Source organism: Canis lupus, chromosome 32 (assembly GCF_048164855.1).
Source record: "Canis lupus baileyi chromosome 32, mCanLup2.hap1, whole genome shotgun sequence".
Taxonomy (NCBI): Eukaryota; Metazoa; Chordata; class Mammalia; order Carnivora; family Canidae; genus Canis; species Canis lupus.
Genome location: NC_132869.1, coordinates 2,679,018 through 2,700,081, shown reverse-complemented (window position 1 = coordinate 2,700,081; position 21,064 = coordinate 2,679,018).

The following is a 21,064-nucleotide window of genomic DNA, read 5'->3' as shown; positions in this document are numbered from 1 at the left end:
TCTATTTCCTGGTTCTTAATGCCTGTTTCCCTTCCCAGATTAGGAAAGTTTTCAGGTAGGATTTGTTCAAATACATATTCTGGAACTCTGTCCATTTCGACGCCCTCTGGAACCCCAATTAAATGTAGGGTTTTCTTCCTCAGGCTGTCGTTTATTTCCCTTAATCTGTCGTTCTGGTCTTTTAATTGTCTCTTTTTTCCTCAGTTTCCCTCTTTGCCATCAACTTGTCTTCTATGTCACTCACTTGTTCTTCCACCTCGTTAACCCTTGTCGTTAGGACTTCTAGTTTGGATTGCATCTCATGCAATTGATTTTTACTTTCTACCTGATTGGATCTAAATTCTGCAGTCATGAGTCTATTGAGTCCTTTATGCTTTTTTTCTAGAGCCACCAGTAGCTGTATAATAGTGCTTCTGAATTGGCTTTCTGACATTGAATTGTAATCCACAGTTTGTAACTCTGTGGGAGAGAGGACTGTTTCTGATTGTTTCTTTTGAGGTGAGGTTTTCCTTCTAGTCATTTTGCTCAGTGCACAGTGGTCAAAAACCAGTTGTATTGGGAAAAGGAGAAAAATAGAGGAGAGAAAGAAGGGAAGAAAAGAGAAAGAGAAAAAAGAATAAAGGAAGAAAGAAGGAAAAAAGAGAATAAAAAGAGAAAGAAAACGAAAGAAAGGGGGAAAAGGTTGGGGGAAGCAATCAGAAATGAAAAAAAAAACATGGGGGAGTATCTTCTTATTCTGTATACTTTAAGTCCCTTGACTTCCCCTGGAACTTGTCCGTCTAGCTGGTCTTCTGGGGGAGGGGCTTGTTATGTTGATTTTCAGGTGTTAGCCCTTTGGGGAGCTGCTCTGCCCCCTGCCTGGTGCAGGTCTCAGTGGGGGTTGTTAACCCCATGAGACCCCAGGAGGAACAATCCCAGTGGCAGAGGCCAGCTCTGGAAACCTGGATTCAGCCCCCCCAGTTACTCCGGAGCACTCTGTCTGACGGTCCAGGAGGCTCCGGGGCAGGGCCTCTGATCTGCTCAGCTCTGGGCAGGAGGGTCCTTGCGGTCCTGGGCCTCCCCGGCCTCTGCCTGTCTCGGGAAGGCCAGATCCTGGGCTGTGTACCGGAGTCCTTTCCTCCGGGGCCTGCACTGTTGGATTTGAGCTCCCAGCCGTGCAGCCGCCTCTCCACCAAACCGCCTCCCCAGCCCCACTGAGCTGCTCCTGGAGCCTTACCGCCCCCTCTGCCTGGAGCCTTTTCCTCTGCCCTAGGAGCCGCCGCCAAGCCCCTCCCAGGTTAGTGCAGCCCCTTCAGCACAGAGCCACCGCCCGAGCCCCTTGGAGCTGCTCCAGGGTCAATGTATGTGCCGTGTACCCCTTAGTGAGATCAGTGGACTCTCTTGGGAATGCAGGTGTCTGTTAGTGTCCCAGGGAGCCCAAGGGCATCCCTGCCCTCCAAGGTCCTGTGCTGACTCCCTGCGGGCCCAATTCCACCCTGGAAGGTTGGTTCAGCTCCTGCTTCTCTGGGACAGAGCTCTCCTGACTGGGGGGCTCTCGCTGTGGCCATAGCCTGGCTCTTCGCAGGACCCCTCCCCTTGGATGCCCTTTGTTTCTTTATTTCTTTTCCCCCATCTTCCTACCTTGATAGATGCGCGAACTTTTCATACTGTAGCATTCGATCTGGTCTCTTTTTAAATCTCAGGCCGAATTCGTAGATTTTCAGGATGATTTGAAGGTTACTTAGGTAATTTGGTGGGTACAGGTGACTTGGGGACCCTACTCTTCTGCCATCTTACCCCTCCTCCTGTATGTTGCCTTTTAGCTTTGGTTGTTTCCTTCACTTTGCAGAAGCTTTTCAATTTGATGAAGTCACAATAGTATTTTTTTTTTGTTTCCCTCACCTCAGAGGCATATCTAGAAAGAGGATCCAATGGCCAATGTCATAGTTGTTGCTGCCTATCTTTTCTTCTTTGTATGGTTTCAGGTCTCACATTTAGGTCTTTCATCCATTTTGAATTTATTTTTTATATATATCGTATAAGAAAGTGGTCCAGTTTCATTCTTCTGCATGTGGCTGCCTGGTTTTCCCAACACCATTTGTTCTTATCCTGCGGTCAGGGTTAGGGTTTGTTGAAGAGACTGTCTTTGTGCCTTTGGATATTCCTTCCTGCCTTGTTGTCGATTAATGGATCATAGAGTTACAGGTTTGTATCTTGTTTTGGCTTTCCATTCTGTTCTATTGATCTAAGCATCTACGGTCAGGAGATCCTTGAATGCTGATTCAAATTCTTTGCTGGTTATCTGTTCAAGTTTGTTATTTCTTCTTTCTTCATTTTTGCTATGTCATATATTTCCAGGAATTGATCTATTTCTTCCAGGTTCTTGGTTGCTGGCATATAATTTTTCATAATGTTCTCTTATAATCGTTTGTATTTCTCTAGTGTTCGTTGTTATTTCGTTTGTGATTTTATTTGGGACCATTCTCTCCTTTATCTTTGTTCTTTTTTAAAGATTTTATCTATCTATTCATGAGAGACACAGGGAGGCAGAGGTATAGGCAGAGGGAAAATGAGGCTCCATGCAGGGAGCCTGATGTGGGACGTGATCCCCCAGGACCCTGGGATCATGACCTGAGCCAAAGCAGATGCTCAACCACTGAGGCACCCAGGTGACTTGCTGATTCAATTCCTTTGCTTTTATATGTCTGTTCACATTTTCTATTTCCTCCTATTTAGGTTTCCTCGTTTGACATTTCTAGGGATTTGTCCATTTCTTCCAGGTCTCCCAGTTTGTTAGCGTATAATCTTTCATGGTGTTCTCTTATAGTTGTCTTATTTTTCTGGTGTTGATTGTGATCTCTCTTCTCTCATTTGTGATTTTATTTATTTAGGTCTTTTCTCTTTTCTTGTTGATAAGGCTGGGTAGGGCTTGATTCAATTTATTAATTATTTTGAAGAACCATCTCTTTGTTTCGTTATTCCATTCTACTGCTTCGTTGATTCTGTATTGTTTATTTCTGCTCTCATCTCTATTTTTCCCCTCTTCTATAAGCTTGAGGCTTTGTTTTCTATTCCTTTTCCAGGTTCTCAAGGTGTAGGGTTAGGCTGTGTATTGGAGACTTCTTGTTTCTTGAGGTAGGCCTGTATTGATATGTACTTCCCTCTTAGGACTGCATCCTAAGAGGCTTGGAGAAACATATTTTCATTCTCGTTTGTTTTAAATTTCCTCTTTAATTTCCTGGTTGCTCCATTCTCTAGTAGGGTGATCATAAACTCAACGTATTTTTGGTCTGTCCAAATTTTTTCTTACTGTCGACTTCGGGTTTCATAGCGTCGTGGTCCGACAATGTACAGGGTGTTATATCAACCTTCTTGTACCTGTTGTACCTGTTTAGGGCTGATTTGTGGCCCATGATATGATCTGTTCTGGAGAATGTCCCATGTGCACTTGAAAGGAATGTGTACTCTGCTTTAGGTTGAAATGTTCAGACTATATCTGTTGAGTCCCTGTGGTCCAATGTGTCAAGGCTATTGTTCCCTTGTTGATTTTCTGTATAGATGATTGGTCCATTGCCATAAGTGGGTGTGAAAATCCGCTGTCATTGTATTATCAGTGAGTTCCTGTAAGTTTGTTGTTAATTGGTTTCTATATTTAGGTACCCCCATGTTGGCAGCATAAATATTTAGTTGTTTCATCTTGATAGTCTTTTTAATTATGAAGTAATGCCCTTCTTCATCTCTTCTTACAGTATTTGTTCTTTCTTTTTTGAAATGTAAATATTTTATTTATTTATTCATGAGAGACACAGAGAACAGCAGAGGCAGAAACATAGGCAGAAGGAGAGGCAGGCTCCACACAGGGAGGCCGATGTGGGACTCGGTCCTGGGATCCCAGGATCACACCCTGCGCCGAAGGCACATGCTCAACCACTGACCCACCAGGTGTCCCCCAGGGTTTGGTTTCAAATCTAGTTAGTCTGATATAAGTATGGGTCCTCCAGCTTTCGTATGGTATCCATTACCATGATAGATGGTTTTCCATCCCCTGACATTCAATCTCCCGGTGTCTATAGGTCTAACGTGAGCATCTTGTTGGCAGCATACAGATGGATCTTGTTTTTTTAATAACAATTTTATTTATGAGGGAGTGAGAGAGAGAGAGAGGCAGAAAATTAGGTAGAGAGAAAAGCATGCTCCCCACCAGGAGCCAATATGGGACTAGATCCCAGACTCCAGGATCACAGACTGAGTCCAAGGCAGAGGTTCAAACCCTGAGCCACCCAGGCGTCCCGGATCCTGTTTTTTAAGCTACTCTGATACCCTATATCTTTTGATTGGAGCAATTTTTCTATCAGCATTCAGAGTGATTATTGAAAAATACGAACTTATTGCCTTTGTGTTACCAGTAGAGTTGGTGTTTCTGGTGACGTTCTCTGGGCCTTTCTAGTCTTTGTTGCTTTTGTTCACTTTTTTTCCCCCCACTAGAAGAATTCCTCTTAAAATTCCTTACTGGACTGGTTTAGTGGTCATGAACTCCTTTATACTTTGTCTGTATGGGAAATCTTTATCTCTCACTCTTTCCTGAATGACACTCTTGTTGTAGAAAGAATTCATATGAATTGGACACCTGTAAAAAGAAATTTAAAAACATAAAATAAATTTTTGCTATTTTCATTGAAGAAAATGGCATTTAGGAGAAAAACCAGAAGCTGAAAGGGAGGAGGACAGATTTCACCCTCCGTAGCCTTCACAGGGACCTGGTGTCCTTTCCAAGGAGGGCCCCCCCCTCCGTAGGATGCTTCCTTCCCCTCTGCACCTCTTGTTGGAACCCACCAGGCACATCTCCGTACCTCTGACACCTCTGCAGTCATGGTTTATATCATCTTCCATGTATCCTTTTGGGGACCACAGCATCGTGTATGGAATCATCCCGCTACTTTTTGACAACATTGGGGGGATTCTGACTTTTGTTGGTTTTGGAGTGTGTGTGTGTCTATCACATGCAGCTATCATGTGCAGCTATCGGATCCTCTGGCTGGGTCACCCAAATGCCGAAATGGTTGGCACAACATCATTTCTGGTGCTTGATCTGGGCAGCTAGCTGGGGTCTCCTGGACGACCCTGTGCTCGCTGGTGCACTGACTTTCAGCTTGTGGGTCAGCTGAGCTGGAAATTCCGGCTCAACCACATTCTCATGACCTGCAGTGGGTCCCGCCAGGCGCCGGGTGCTTCTATTCTGCCTGATGCCTCGCCAGCAGGGAGCCAGACCTTCGGGCCGCTCTGGGGGGAGCTCCTGAGGAGCCGATTGCCCATGGCGGGAGCCCTGGGGCTACCTGTGTGTGGGAGTCGGGGTGGGGATGGGGCTGGGGTTCTTCAGTCTGCTGTGCTGCCTGGCCTTCAGGCCGAGACCCATGCTCACCCAGCCCCTACTCACTAGGGTGAGGAGGATGCCCTCCATATGCTGGTGTGAGTTATCCAGCACCACAAGGTGTGCAGGCTGAGTCCACCTGGTGCGGGTGGCCCAGGTGCATGAGCTGCAAGTGTGGGACCCAGGAAATTTAACAAAAATCTCCTAGCCCTGGGCACACAGAGAAGGACTGATTCCATTTTGTGCTACACCCGCCACTTCCCCTATGACCCTGACATGACCTGATTGTTGCTTAAGGCGCTGCCCCACCCTAGTCAGGCTGCTCAACACACCCTAATCAGAAATCAGCTCATAACAATGTAACCCCGCTTTGTGCCCACCAAATTTGTGCGCCGATTTGACCAAAGTAATAGGCCAGCTCAAGTGGATACTATAGGGTAAGGTGTAATTCAATCGGCCACCTGCGTGTGAAGTGACATGACAGTGCAACTTTCTGCGTATCCCATGGGCCACTGGCCCCTATAAAGCTGCTACGCCTTTTAGTCTCGGGGTCCAAGTCCCTGCTCTGCTGTGTCGGGTGCACCAGGACACAAGCTCCAGCTTGTAAAGAAATCCTTGGGAGTTTGCAATGGTGTTGGCTCCTCAGTGGTTTCTCAGATTCACAATGTTGGGCACAACACAAGGGCCTACTGTCCTGACATCCCTTCTAGGGCCATGCTGACCGCCCTGCAGGCCCTCTCTGCCCCAGGCACACAGTCAAGGGAATGCAGTGAGGGGAGGAAGAGCCCCACACCCAGCCAGCCACAGCCTCCTGGACAAAGGGAGCACAGACCTCCGGGTCGCTTTGCACAGACCCTGGTGACCTGAGGCTTCCTGGCTGTCACTCTGTCCCAGGCCCTCCTGGCCCGCGGGGCACAGCCTGAGTCCCAGTAAAGTCTGTTGCGTCTTGACCCCGGCATCTGGTCCAGTGGAAGGCACGTTGGGATGTCAGCTGGGTGTTGCTGGCGGCGCCCCTGCAGGGGCTGGTGGGACCTAGGTGGTACCACGTCCTCCTCTCTGGGGTTCTCTCCATGCCCCGTGAACAGTGTTCTGGGAGACACAGAAACGGCCTGGCTGTGCATTTTCACACCACAACACTTTATTGACTTTCTACAGCAAACGGGCTCAGAGCTGAGGGTGCACGCCTTCCCCTGGGGAGGGAGACATTTCTGTCCTTTAGGGGAGGGCAAGAATGACATGGGTTGGGGGGCCGGTGCTGGAGTCCCCCACCTGGGAGCATGTGTAGACTCTGGGTGGGGGCGTGTGTCCTGAGGTTTCAGTCTGAGAGATGGTTCTGAGGACAGCAGAATTGACATGGACCTGCAGCTCATGGGCTTCTGCGCTGGGTCCCAACAGGGCAGCTGGAACCCGGCCTTGGGATCCCTGGCGCCCCAGCACCTGGAGGAGTCTGCCTCATGGTGTGGGTGTGGGTGGGGCCCACCATCCTACCCCAGGGTCCAGGAGTCAACATTCAGCTGTGAGAGGGCTCGCTCAGCTCAGGGCCAGAATCCAGGGCTGGCCAGGGCCATGAGGGCTGGATCCCATTAGTCTTTGTGTTGGGCCTGGGGCGGAGGCTCAAATCACCCCAACCCTCACAGAGCCCAGGGCCAGGCCAGCCCAGATCCCCATTGGTTAGGGGCTGGTGTCCTGTGCAGGGTGTGTACGCTAAATGAGGGACAGTGGGCGGAGGCAGGGCACAGTGGGTCCTCTGCACCACTCACCTGTACTCACCCTTTTGGGGGTTCCCTGTCTTCCCTCCTCCCTGTAACCCCTGGGTATTCTATGGGACACCCAGGCTTCTGATGGGAGCAGGGTATCCAGAGAAACCCGGGGAGGCTGAGCATGTCCCATAGGGGGCACCTGCAGCAGGTCCTTGCTGAGGGCCGATGGTGTGGTGGTGGATGGTGTGGGGGCAAGCTTATGATGGTGGTGGAGTGTGGGGGATGATGTAGGGGTGATGGTGTTGGGGTATAGTGTGAGTGGGGATTGTGTGGGGCTGTGTGGGTTTGAGGGGGATGGTGTAGGTGGGATGCCAATGGGGATGATGATGTAGGGGGATGATGTGGGAGTGGGGAATGAGGGGGATGTCGTGGGGGGCCTGCGGACACAGGGCATCTCCTTCCTCTAAGATGCACAAGGTGACGTCTACAGTAAAAGGCGACTAGTCTGGGGTTTGCAGTGACACCTGCCCCTGCCCTGGCTGGACCAGCAGCATTATCTGGGGATCATTATACTATGTATGTTTTCAAATTGCAAATTGTCTCAAATTAAATGCATAGAATTTAGAATAATATAAAGCATCGAGAGTGGGTGTCACTCTGACCCGTCTGACCCTCATGGGATCGATGTTTGTCCTGCTCCTGCAGCGGCCATGCAGCCTGGCCACCAGGTCCGGTTCCTCCCCCCATGCCCCCACCCCATCCCCTGCTTCTCAGGGGGCCGTCCCTCTCCCCTTTGGTGTTCAGCTCCCATGGCAACACCTGAAGGTCCCATCCTTCTGGCCTCCTCATCCCCGAGGCATCGGGAGTGTGGGCACGGGAGTCATCCCCAGCATCCTACCATGGAGCAGTGTGTTTTTGGCTTCTATTGCTCCCCCGGCCTCAGAAGCCCCATTTTCCCTACCCAGAAGGACCCAGGCCTCCCTCAGGGCCCCTAATCCCCCTGGCCCAGCAGCCTCACCCGACCCCCTAGCCATCCCAAAATATGGTGTGGCTGCCGAACGTCCTGTTGACGTCCAAGTCTACCTGCGTGATGTCCCTGGAGGAGACCAGGGCCTCCTCCTTCATTTCCTGTGGGAAAACCGGGGAGGAGGAGCAGGCGTCAGGGAAACAGACCCAGACTTCTCACGAGCTGCCGTGCTGGGCAGGGAGCCCTGGGGCCACCATGGGAGTGTGTACTGCCGAAACCTCCTTCCTTCCTCTGGGAGGCCGGGCATGGCGGGAGTGCCCACCGTGCCCGTGACACCTGTGTGAGGGCCTGTGCCCAGCTGTTGTGGGCGGGGAGGTGACTGAGTGTCAGCCTGGGTGGGAGGGGATAGGGGTTCAGCCCAGGTCGGAGTGGACATGGAGGTGTTATGCCCAAGATTGTGAATCTGAGAAACCACTATGGAGCTGACACTGATGCAAACCCACAAGGGTTGATTTCCAAACTCGAGTTTGCGTCCAAGTTCACCCGACACAGAGGAGCAGGGCCTTGGACCTCGTGGTGGGTTTTTGCTTAGTTTTTAGGACTTGTCTCAGGGACCTCCAGAAGGGCTGGAGTAATTCCTCAAGTTCTGTTTACATTTTGATATGGGGCCTTCAAGGACATTGACCTCTGTTCTCATTCTAAGAGGCGCTTCCAGCCCTTGGGGTGGGCTCAGTTCTTATTCTATTGTGGGGCTTTCTAGGACATTAAGCTGCAAACTTTTGTTTTTTTCCTGTAACTGAAGTAATGTAAATTTTACCTCTTCTTCACAGGGGCCTGGGATGGATGGACCTCTTCGAACTCTGAACTTAAAGAGGAAAGACCTTCATTTTCTTGGCCTCCTTGCGTCCCCTCCCATCCTATCTAGCTCTTTCCCCCCTCCCCGGAGCTCCTGAGAGAGCAATTACAAATGACCTCAGCTTGGCAGGGTCTCTTGGGGGACAGGCCCAGGGATTTGGGATCAGGAAGACCTGGGGTGCAGGCATACTGGCTGTGCATCGGGATTTGATGCTGCAGACTCATTCACTAAGCCTATCTTGAAAACTGACTTTATACATAGAAAAGCTCTCCTTTATCTTTAAAAGATGAAGAGCCAATCAAAGCCTTTTTTCTCGGCCCATCTGATTGCTCAGATTCCAATGTGAGACGTATTTCCTGTTAATAAGGATAATTTACTATCCGTAGTACTATGGTTAAAATATTCTGACACAAGTAATTCAGAGGGATGAGGGTTTCTCATCTCTTTCTTCACAGCTCAGTCACTCCTCAGGAAATGCATCGTTATGGATTTGGAAATAACTGAGAGACATTATTACCAATGGTCCTATTATTATGTGAAGGATTCTTCCCTGAGATTCTTCTCCTGTTTCAACTGACACTGAAACACTGTGAACTCTTTTGAAGACAAATGTCAAGGAAATAAATGTTATGCATTGCTAATTTTAAATGCACTTGCAATATGGTGCCTATTGTACTAGAAGTATTTTTATCTGATTTTTGCTATTTATTAATCGTTCCTGCTTTTCAGGTTGAGGAGGCATTATACGTCTTCATAAGTGTTTTTCTTTCCTTCTGATCTAAAATTCTTACTTTGTTTCCATCAAAGGAACTCTTTAAGAATAAGGCAAAAGTTAATTCAACTATTCTTAAAAAGTCTTCACAATTGGAGCCTGATTCATTTAAGTCAATTTTCAAAATAAATCTTATTTATTAGGAAAAAAACAAAGATTTATAGGGAAATTGAGAAGATAGTACAGAGCATTTGCATGCACTTGCACTCAGTTTCTCCAATGATTGATATCTTATATCAGTACGGTACAAATATGAGCTAATGAATCAATATTAAAATAGTCGCATTAACCAAAGACGATACTTTATTCAGATTTCCTTAGTTTTTGCTAAGTTACCACCCCTCATATCACATTCCATTTGTCCTCCTGTTTTCTTAGGCTCCTCTGGAGTGTGACAGTCTTTCAGCTTTTCCTTGTTGTTGTTGCCCTGGAACACTTTGAGAAGTAGAGTATTTTGTAAAATTTCCCTCAGTTGAGACATGTCTGTTGTTTATCTCATGATTGAACTGTTTTTGTGGATTATATACAGAGATATACTGCCATTTTTATTATATCATATAAAGGATAGATACTATCAGCATGATTTATCCGTCTTGGTATCGATCTGATCATCTTGCTGAGGTAGTGTTTCTCATCTTTCTCTGTAGTTAAGTGATTCTTCTTCTTCTTCTTCTTCCTTCTTCTTCTTCTTCTTTTTCTTCTTCTTCTTCTTCTTCTTCTTCTTCTTCTTCCTATTATTATTATTATTATCATTATATTATCATTATTATTTTAAGTTTTTCATAATATATATTTTTTTCATAATATATTTTGTAGAGGGAAGATACTATGTGTATTCCACACGTAAGAGTGGGAAGCTATGCTCACCAACTTGAGGGTGGAAAGTCTGCACAAATTGTTTGAAATTCTTCTACATGGGAGATTTCTCTTCCTTGTGTGTTTGTTTTTTTTTTTTCTTTTTCAAAGATGTTATTTATTTATTTGAGAGAGAGAGGAGAGAAAAACCATGAGTGAGAGGGGCAGATGGACAGGGAGAAGCAGGTTCCCTGCTGAACAGGGAGCCTACATTGGGATCTGGATCATGATCTGACTTAAGGCAGAAGCTTAACTGACTGAGCCACCCAGGTGCCCCTATTTCTTTCTTTCTTTCTTTCTTTCTTTCTTTCTTTCTTTCTTTCTTTCTTTCTTTCTTTCTTTCTTTCTCTCTTTCTTTCTTTCAATAATAAATTTACTTTTTATTGGTGTTCAATTTGCCAACATACAGAATAACACTCAGTGCTCATCCCGTCAAGTGCCCCCCTCAGTGCCCATCACATTCACACCCACCCCTGCCCTCCTCCCCATCCATCACCCCTAGTTCGTTTCTCAGAGTTAGGAGTCTTTATGTTCTGTCTCCCTTTCTGATATTTCCCACACATTTCTTCTGCCTTCCCCTATATTCCCTTTCACTATTATTTATATTCCCCAAGTGAATGAGAACATACAATGTTTGTCCTTCTCCAATTGACTTACTTCACTCAGCATAATACCTCCCAGTTACATCCACGTTGAAGCAAATGGTGGGTATTTGTCATTTCTAATGGATGAGCAAGGCCCACCTTTTCTCTCCCTTCATCTTCTGAGTCTCCTATGACATGAATGTTATTGTTTTAATAAGTGGCTGAGTTCCCTAAATCTGTCTCTGTGGTACATAACTTTCGTTGTTTTTAAGGCTTCCACTTGGGACTGCATCTCAGTTATAGCATTTTTATCATTGGCCTGACTAAATTTTAGTTCTTTTATTTCTACAGTAAGGGATTCTCTAGTTTGCTTCTGTGCTCTTTTTCTAGCCCAGATGCTATCTTTATAATCATTGTTTTAAACTGTAGTTAGACATCATATATTTGTATTGATGGACTTCCTGGCTGTGAGTACTACCTCATGTTATTTTATGGAGTTGAATTTCTACATCTCATTATTTTTGCAGAAAAGAAAGAAGGAAGAAAAAGAAAAACCAAGAAAAACAATAACAACTTCCCTCCCCCCCCTCCAAAAAAAAGAACACCAGATTATTTTGGCCTCCTTGTTAAAAGATTCTAAATCCCAAAATAACAAACACAATTAAAGTACCATGAGTGTAAAAATAAGAAATATATATGGTACGTACATAAAAATTAAAATAAGGCAATTAATAAAATAGAACCAAAGAAAATAAATGAAAATAAAGCACAAATTACAAAGGAAGCTAGACCCTACTTTCCAGGCAGTGCTGAATCTCTACAGCCTCTGTGGTCCGACAACTTGTTGGCAGTGAGTGGTCTGTGCGGGGTCTGGGTATGGCCCATGGTGCTGATTGTCAGGTGCACATCTGCCTAGGTGATGCACCTGCAGGGTCAGGGGCTGGGTGGGTTTCAGTGACTCTTGCCTCCAGCGGGTGGCACTGTGTTGCTCCCTGCGACTCAGCGCTGTTTGGCATGATGCCGGTGGGGATGCTGGGTCCTCTGGGTCTGGGGCTGATCATCCCACCCCCAGTCTGCAGGCCCTCCACAGAAGAGCCCCAAAGCTCATTTCTCAGAATCCTGCTTTCACTCTGCCTACGTCTGAGCTGCTTTTGGTTTTGTTTTTTTATCTCACACTGTTGTGCCCAAGATTGCGAATCCGAGAAACCACCAAGAAGCCCACACCGAAGCAAACACACAATGGTTTATTTATAAGCTCGAGCTGGTGTCCGAGTATACCCGACACAGCGGAGCAGGTACTTGGACTCCGAGGTGGGTTTTAGCTTAGTTTTACGGCTTGTCTCAGGGACCTCCAGAAGGGCTAGAGGAATTCCTCGAGTTCTGTTTACATTTTGATATGTGGCCTTCAAGGGCATTGAGCTCTGTTCTCATTGTAATAGGGGCTTCCTGCCCTTGGCCTGGGCTCAGTTTTGATTCTATTGTGGGCTTTCTAGGACATTAAGCTGTAAACAGCAAAGGTTCCACACCTGGAAGGGGTATGTCACACTGTTGCTATATGCTGAAAATGCAGTACTGGAAACAGGAAACCCGGGAGCCTCCACCAAAACGTGTTAGAACTAAGGAGTGAGGTCAGTAAAGTCACGGACACAAACTGACCCTACAGAGCAGAGTAGCCTTGCTGTGTCCCGACAATGAGCACTCAGGAAGGAACGGAAGGACGTGAAGGCCTTCTCAGGAGCATCATGGAGAATAAATAATGAGACTGAACCAAAGGAGCACAAGACTTGTGCACTGAGCCATACCAGGCTCTGGGAGGCCGTCCTGGGCTCGTGGGGTGGGAGCCTCATCTTGTGAAAATGTCTGCAGTTCCTGTAGGCACCCTCAGTTTCAATGTCATTCCTATCAAAATCATGGTGGCAGGTCTTAGAAATAGGACAAAAAATCCATAACATCCATCCGCCCCCACAAATGACCCGAGACAGCAAATCAGTATTTGAGAAGCAGGACAGAACAGGATGCAGCACTTTCCGATTTCAAATGATGTCACAGAGACACAGGATAAAGCAGTGTGGTTTTCGGGCCCCCACCTGGCTCCGTTGGTTAAGCATCCGACTCCTGACCACACCTCCTGTCCCAATATTAGGGGTGGAGAGTTCTAGCCCTGGGCTGGGCCATGGACGAGGCATGGAGCCTATGTAGGCAAACCAGTCCCACGGCGGGTGGTCCCAGTATAAGCTGAATGAGCAAAACAGAGAGTCCAGAAGGAAATGTGCTTTGATACAACTAAATTTTTAACTTAATTTAATTTAAACCCAATTAATTAACGGATAGTGTATTATACTTTCAGAGGAAGAATTCAGGGATTCACCAGTTGGAGATAACAGCAGTGCTCATGACATCACATGCCCTCCTTCATGCCGGTCTCCTGTTAACCCACCCCCTCGCCTCCAACGACCCTCAGTTTGTTTCCTATCATTAAGAGTCTGTATTTCCTGCAACTGTTTTCATCTTGTTTTTCCTTCCCTTCACAGTTGTTATCTGCTTTGCTTCTTTAATTCCACCTATGAATGACACCACACGGTCATTCTCTTTCCTGACTGACTTATTTCACTTAACATGATCCCTCTAGTTCTATCCACGTCATTGCAAATGGCAAGATTTCTTTCTCTTTGATAGCTGAATACCATTCCTCTCTCTATGACCATCATTTATCTCCCATCCTTTTTATCCATCATCTGCCCGAGGGCACCGAGGCTCCTCCCACAGTGTGGCTACTGTTGACCCGGATACTGTGAACATCAGGACATGCAGGTGTCCCGATTCTCACTGCATCTGAATCTTCGGAGTGAGCTCAGGCCTTTCACCTGCTGGTCGCAGGGCGGCTCTATTTGTAACTTCCTGAGGAGCCTCCACACTGTTTCCAGGGTGGCTGCACCAGCCCGCAGTCCTGCCCACAGTGGAAGAGGGTTGAGTGAGTTTTGTGGGATGTGGTAAAAGTCTGGTCCACATTTCATTTCGCGTCCTGTGGGCTCCAATTCCTTGTCCTTTAGTATTTCTGGGGAAGCCGGGTGTTGGGCTCCGTTTCAGTGAGACGTTTCCGAAGCTAACAGGTCACAGCTGGAGCCTGAATGGAGGCAGGTTCTGTCCCTGAAGCGCCCGCTGCCTCCTGCACAGCCTCCTACAGCGCCTGAGCGTCCCGCAGGGGGCGCCCGAGCCCAGGCCCCACCCAGGGGGCATGAATGGGCAGTAGGCCTAATCTGCCTGCAATAACAGGAGCAAGCCTGTGCTGGGGTAGGCCTGAGGAGGACGTGGGGAAGCGTCCACGCTTATGAGCCGCAGCTTCAGGAAATTGTGGGCTTGCATCCAGGCTGAAAGGAACCCCTGGGCCACTCAGGACCAACGGGGAGTCTTCAGGAAGATATGGGCCCACATCCACGCTGACAAGAGCCCCTGGGCCACCTCAGGACATAAGTTGAGGCTTCTGGAAGTTGGGGTCCGCATTCACGGTGACAGGAGCCCCGGTCTCCTCAGAACCCTAAGTGATGTTCGGGAGGACGTTGGGTGACATCTACACAACAGGATGCTGACTTCTTTAGGACCCCCGGTGTTGACTTGGGGAAATATGGGATACGTCCATGCGGACAGAAGACCCCAGCCTTGTCAGGGCTTGTGGTGAGGCCTCAGAAAAATGTGGGTGGCCAATCCACACTGACAGGAGTCTCTAGCCTCCTCAGGACTCACTGTGAAGTTTTTGGAAGATTTGGGGCTACATCTATGCTGACAGGAGCCCCCAGCCTCCTCAGGTCTTATGGTGAGGCTGAGGAAAATGTGGGGCCACGTCAATCCTGACAGGACCTGGACTTTGGCTTCTGGAAATATGGGGCTGCGTCTATGCTGACAGGAGCCCACAGCCTCCTCAGGATGCGCCCTGAGTTTTCTGGGGGATGTGGGGCCATGTCCAGGCTGACAGGAGCCCCCGGCCACCTGAGGACCTGCTTGAGGCTTCCAGAGGATGTGAGGCATAGTCCACAGTGACAGGAGACCCAGCATCCTCAGGACCCGCTGACTATAACTCAGGAACACGTGGGGTCACGTCCGCACTCACAGGAGCCCTGCTACCTCAGGACGCCCTGGAGGACTCTGGAGGCTCTGTTGGGGACCACGTCCACATCAGAAGGGACTACTCAGAACCACAGGGTAAGTGAATGGGTAGAATGAATGGTAAGGTCAGGGGAGGGGAGGCAGTTGGTGGTTAGGCTTAGTTAGATGTTAGGTATTTGTGATTAAGCTTATGGTTACGGATTAAGGTTAGGGTGAGGGATAAGGGTAAGGGTCAGGAGTTAGGAGTTAGGATGGGGATTAGGGATTAGGGAACGGGGTTAGGGCTAACGATAGGATTTAGAGTTAGGGTTAGGGTTTAGGCTTTAGGGATTAGGGCAGGAGGTTTGGAGGTGGGGTTAGGGTTATGGTTACAGTTAGGGTTGGGCTTAGGTTTCCATGTAGGGTTAGGGGTTAGGGTGTGAGTTAGGGTTAGGGGTAAGGGTTAGGGGTTAGGGTAAAAGGCTATGTTTAGGGTTAGGGCGAGGGTTAGGTTTAGGATAGGGGTTAGTGCTAGGTTTAGGGTTAGTGTTTAGTTAGGGATTAGGGTCAGGTCAGGGTCAGGGTATGGTTTTGGAAAAGGGAAGAGATAGGTTTAGAGTGTAGTTTAGGAATTAGTTTTAGGGTACAGGTTAGAGTACAGTTTGGGTATGTGATAGGATTGGTATTGGGGTAAGTTTAGGGTACAGGTTAAGTTTAGGAATAGGATTTGAGTATATTAAGTTAAGGTTAGGATTAGAGGTTAGGGTTAGATTTAATGTAGGGGTCAGGCTTAAGGGTGTAGAATAGGTTTAGGATTTAGGGTGAGGGTTGGCAGAAAGTTTCAGTAATTGTGTTTTGGTCTTGGGGTTTGTGTTTGGTTTTCGATTAGTGATGGGTTTTGTTTAAGGGTTATGTTAATATTAGGATTAAGTATAGGGTTAGGGTTATGTCTGAGTATGGTTAGAGTTTGGGTCTTGGCATGTGCCTGCACTCGGACTCCTAGTATTGGGCAGTTTAGTTTTATGCACTCTAGGTTTTGGGTTCAAAGATAGCATGACTCCACCAATCAGTGGCCTCCCCGGCGAATCAAAATCCAGGCTTCTGCTGGGGTCAGAATAGACATGGCAGGCTTCTCCCGAGCTGAGCTAAGGAGGGGATTTGTGGGTCTAAAGACTCTTTATTTGGATTTTCAGTTGTCTTTCTGATATTATCTCTACTGCGCCCATGTTTCATCAATACTACCAATTATTATTTTAAAGTTTTACGTGAATTCCTGTTTGTAAACACAGTATGATATAGCTTCCGGTTTACCACATAATGATTCAACCCTTGGATACAACGCCTAGTACTAGTCACAGGTGCCCTCCACTGTCCCTATCCCCTGATTCCCCATCCCCCCTTCTTCTGGTATTTATGAGTTTATTCTCTGTGACTAAGAGCGTGTCTCTTGGTTTGCTTCTCTCATCCCCCCCTCTGCCCCTTTGCCAGTTTGATGGTTTCTTAAAATCCACATGTGAATGCAATTGTATGGTATTTGGTATCTGTCTTTCTCTGACTGAGTTCATTTAGCATAAATCCTTTCCACTCCTTCCACGTCTTTGTAAATGGCTTCATTTCATCCCTTCTGATGACCGAGTGATGTCGCAGTGTGTATATTTACCACATCTTTCTGCCCATTTATCTGCCGATGGACATCTGGGCTGTATCCACAGTTTGGCTGTTGTTGACTACACTGCTACAAACACTGTGCTGCGTGTTAAAATCTACTAAAGTACTTTTGTATCCACGGGGTAAATACCTAGCTCTGCAATTTTAGAATCGTAGGGTAGCTCTATTTTTAACTTCTTTTTTAAAAAATTTTTTATGATAATCACAAAGAGAGAGGCAGAGACACAGGCAGAGGGAGAAGCAGGCTCCATGCACTGGGAGCCCGAAGTGGGATTCCATCTCGGGTCTCCAGGATCACGCCCAGGGCCAAAGACAGGCACCATACCACTGCACCACCCAGGGATCCCCTTTTTTTAACTTCTCGAGGACCATCCACACTGTTTTCCACAGCGGCTACATCTTTTTGCATGCCGACCAGGAGTGTAAGTGTGCTACCGCTTCTCCATAGCCTCACCAACACCTGTTGTTTCTTGTGTTGTTAATATTAGCCATTATGACGGTTGTCAGGTGACATATAATTGTGGCTTTGGTTTGCATTTCCCTGATGATGGGTGACGCTTAGTGTCTTTCCGTGTGTCTGGTGGCCATCTGGATGTCTTGTCAGAGACAAAGTCCATTCATTTATCTGCCCATCTCCTGTTGCATAATTTGTTTTTAGGATCTTGAGATTTATATTTCCTTTATGTGTTTTGCATACTAACTCTTCACTGGATGTGTTGTTTACCAATTACTCCTTTCATTTTGTATGTTGCCTTTTAGCTTTGGTTGTTTCCTTCACTTTGCGGAAGCTTTTCAATTTGATGAATTCCCAATAGTATTTTTGCTTTTGTTTCCTCACCTCAGAGACATATCTAGAAAGAAGATCCAGGGATCTCTGGGTGGTGCAGCGGTTTAGCGCCTGCCTTTGGCCCAGGGCCCGATCTTGGAGACCTGGGATGGAGTCTCACGTCAGGCTCCCTGCATGGAGCCTGCTTCTGTCTCTGCCTATGTCTCTTTCTCTGTGTGTGTGTGTGTGACTATCATAAATAAATAAAAATTAAAAAAAATTTGTATATATATAAAAGAAGATCCAATGGCCAATGTCAAAGACGTTGCTGCCTATCTTTTCTTCTTTGTATGGTTTCAAGTCTCACATTTAGGTCTTTCATCCATTTTGAATTTATTTTTTATATATATGGTGTAAGAAAGTGGTCCAGTTTCATTCTTCTGCATTTGGCTGCCTGGTTTTCCCAATACCATTTGTTCTTTTCCTGGGGTCAGGGTTAGGGTTTGTTGAAGAGACTGTCTTTGTGCTTTGGATATTCCGTCCTGCCTTGTTGTCGATTAATGGATCATAGAGTTACAGGTTTCTATCTTGTTTCGGATTTCCATTCTGTTCTATTGATCTAAGCATCTCCTGTTGGGAGATCCTTGATTACTGATTCAATTTCTTTGCTGGTTATCTGTCTGTTCAAGTTTCTTATTTCTTCCTTTTTCATTTTTGCTATGTTATATATTTCCAGGAATTTATCTATTTCTTCCAGGTTCTATGTTGCTGGCATATAATTTTTCATAATGTTCTCTTATAATCGTTTGTATTTCTCTAGTGTTGGTTGTAATATCTCTTTTCTCATTTGAGATTTTATTTGGGTCCTTTCATCTTTTTATCTTTTTTCTTTTTTAAGGATTTATTTATGGATTCATGAGAGACACAGAGAGGCAGAGGTATAGACACAGGAAAATTGAGACTCCATGCGGGGAGCCTGATGTGGGACTTGATTCCCCCAAGACCCCTGGATGATGACCTGAGCCAAAGCAGATGCTCAACCACTGAGGCACCCAGGTGCCTTGCTGATTCAAATCCTTTGCTAGTTATGGGTCTGTTCACATTTTTTATTTCTTCCTATTTCAGTTTTGCTCGTTTGCACATTTCTAGGCATTTGTCCATTTCCTCCAGGTCTCCCAGTATGTTAGCGTATAATCTTTCATAGTATTCCCTTATAATTGTCTTATTTTTCTGGTGTTGATTTGATCTCTCTTCTCTCATTTGTGATTTTATTTATTTAGGTCTTTTCTCTTTTCTCGTTGATAAGGCTGGCTAGGGCTTGATCCATTTTCTTAATTATTTTGAAGAACCATCTCTTTGTTTCCTTATTCCATTCTACTGCTTTGTTGATTCTGTATTGTTTATTTGTGCTCTCATCTTTATTTTCCCCCTCTTCTATAGGCTTTAGGCTTTGTTTACTAATCATTTTCCAGCTTCTTAAGGTGTAGGGTTAGGCTGTGTATTGGAGACTTCTTTTTTCTTGAGGTAGGCCTGTATTGCTATGTACTTCCCTCGTACGACTGCCTTTGCCACATCCCAGAGGTTTGGAGAAACATGTTTTCATTTTCATTTGTTTTAAATTTCCTCTTTAATTTCCTGGTTGCTCCATTCATTCTCTAGTAGGATGTTCATAATCTCCACGTATTTTTGGTCTGTCCAAATTTTTTCTTACTTTGACTTCGAGTTTCATAGCGTCGTGGTCCGAAAGTGTACAGGGTGTGATATCAGCATTCTTGTACCTGTTGTACCTGTTGAGGGCTGATTTCTGGGCCATGATATGACCTGTTCTGGAGAATGTCCCATGTGCAATTGAAAGGAATGTGTATTCTGCTTTAGGAAGAAATGTTCAGACTATATCTGTTGAGTCCCTGTGGTCCAGTGCGTCAAGGCTATTTTTCCCTTGTTGATTTTCTGTATAGACGATCGGTCCATTGCCATAAGTGGGTGTTAAAATCCGCTGTCATTGTATTTTTATCAGTGAGTTCCTGTACATTTGTTGTTAATTGATTTCTATATTTAGGTACTACCATTTTGGCAGCATAAATATATAGTTGTTTGATCTTGATAGACAGTTCTTTTAATTATGAAATAATGCCCTTCTTCATTGCTTGTTACAGTATTTGTTCTTTCTTTTTTGAAATGTAAATATTTTATTTAGTTATTCATGAGAGACACAGAGAGCAGCAGAGGCAGAAACATAGGCAGAAGGAGAGGCAGGCTCCCCAAAGGGAGGCCGATGTGGGACTCGGTCCTGGGATCCCCAGGCATACAGGCACGGGGATGATGGGCGGAGGAGGGGCCCCGGAACACGGCCTGCCCTGGCCCCCTTGACAGAGGGAGCACAGACATCTGGGTGGCTTTGCACGGAAACTGGTGACCTGAGGCTTCCTGGCTGTCACTCTGTCCCAGCCCCTCCTGACCCACGGGGTACAGCCTGAGTCCCAGTAAAGTCTGTCAGGTCTTGAACCTGGCATCCGGCCGCCCCTGGAAGTCACATGGGGAGGTCAGCTGGGTGTGGATGGTGGCGCCCCTGCAGGGGCTGGTGGGGTCTGGGTGGTGCCCCCTCCTCCTCCCTGGGGGTCTCTCCAAGCCCCGTGCAGTGTTCTGGGAGACACAGAAAAGGGCTGGCTGTGCATTTTCGCACCACAACACTTTATTGATTTTCTACAGCAAACGGCCTCAGAGCCGAGGGTGCACGCCTTCCCCTAGGGACGGAGAGCTTTCTGTCCTTTAGGGGAGGGCAAGAATGACACGGGTTGGGGGGGCGGGTGCTGGAGTCCCCCACCTGGGAGCATGTGTGGACTCCGGGTGGGGGCGTGTGTCCTGAGTTTTCAGCCTGAGAGACGGTTCTGAGGAGAGCAGAGCTGACCTGGACCTGCAGCTCATGGGCTCCTGTGCTGGGTCCCCGCAGGGCAGCTGGACCCCGGCCTCGGGCTCCCAGGTACTCCAGCACCTGGAGCAGCCTGCCTCCTGGTGTGAGTATGGGTGGGGCCCACCAGCCTACCCCTGCTCTCCCCACACTGGGGTGTCCCAGGATTCAAAGGGCGCCCTAGGTTAGCGACCTGGATCGGTGGGGTACGCCCAGGGCCCAAGAGGCCACATCAAGCTGTGAGACGGCTTGCTCAGCCCGGGTCCAGAATCCAGGGCTGGCCAGGGCCATGGGGGGCTGGATCCCATTAGTCTTTGTGTTAGGCCTGGGGGGGGCTCAAATCAACTCAGCCCCCACAGACCCCGGGGCCAGGTCAGCACAGGTTCCTATGGGTTAAGGGCTGGTGTCCTGTGCAGGGCGTGCCGCCCTCCAGGAGGGAGAGTGGGCGGAGGCAGGACACGGTGGATCCTCTGCACCACTCACCTGCACCCACCCTGTCGGGGGCTCCCTGTCTTTCCAGCTCCCTGCAACCCCTGGGTACTCTATGGGACACCCAGGCTT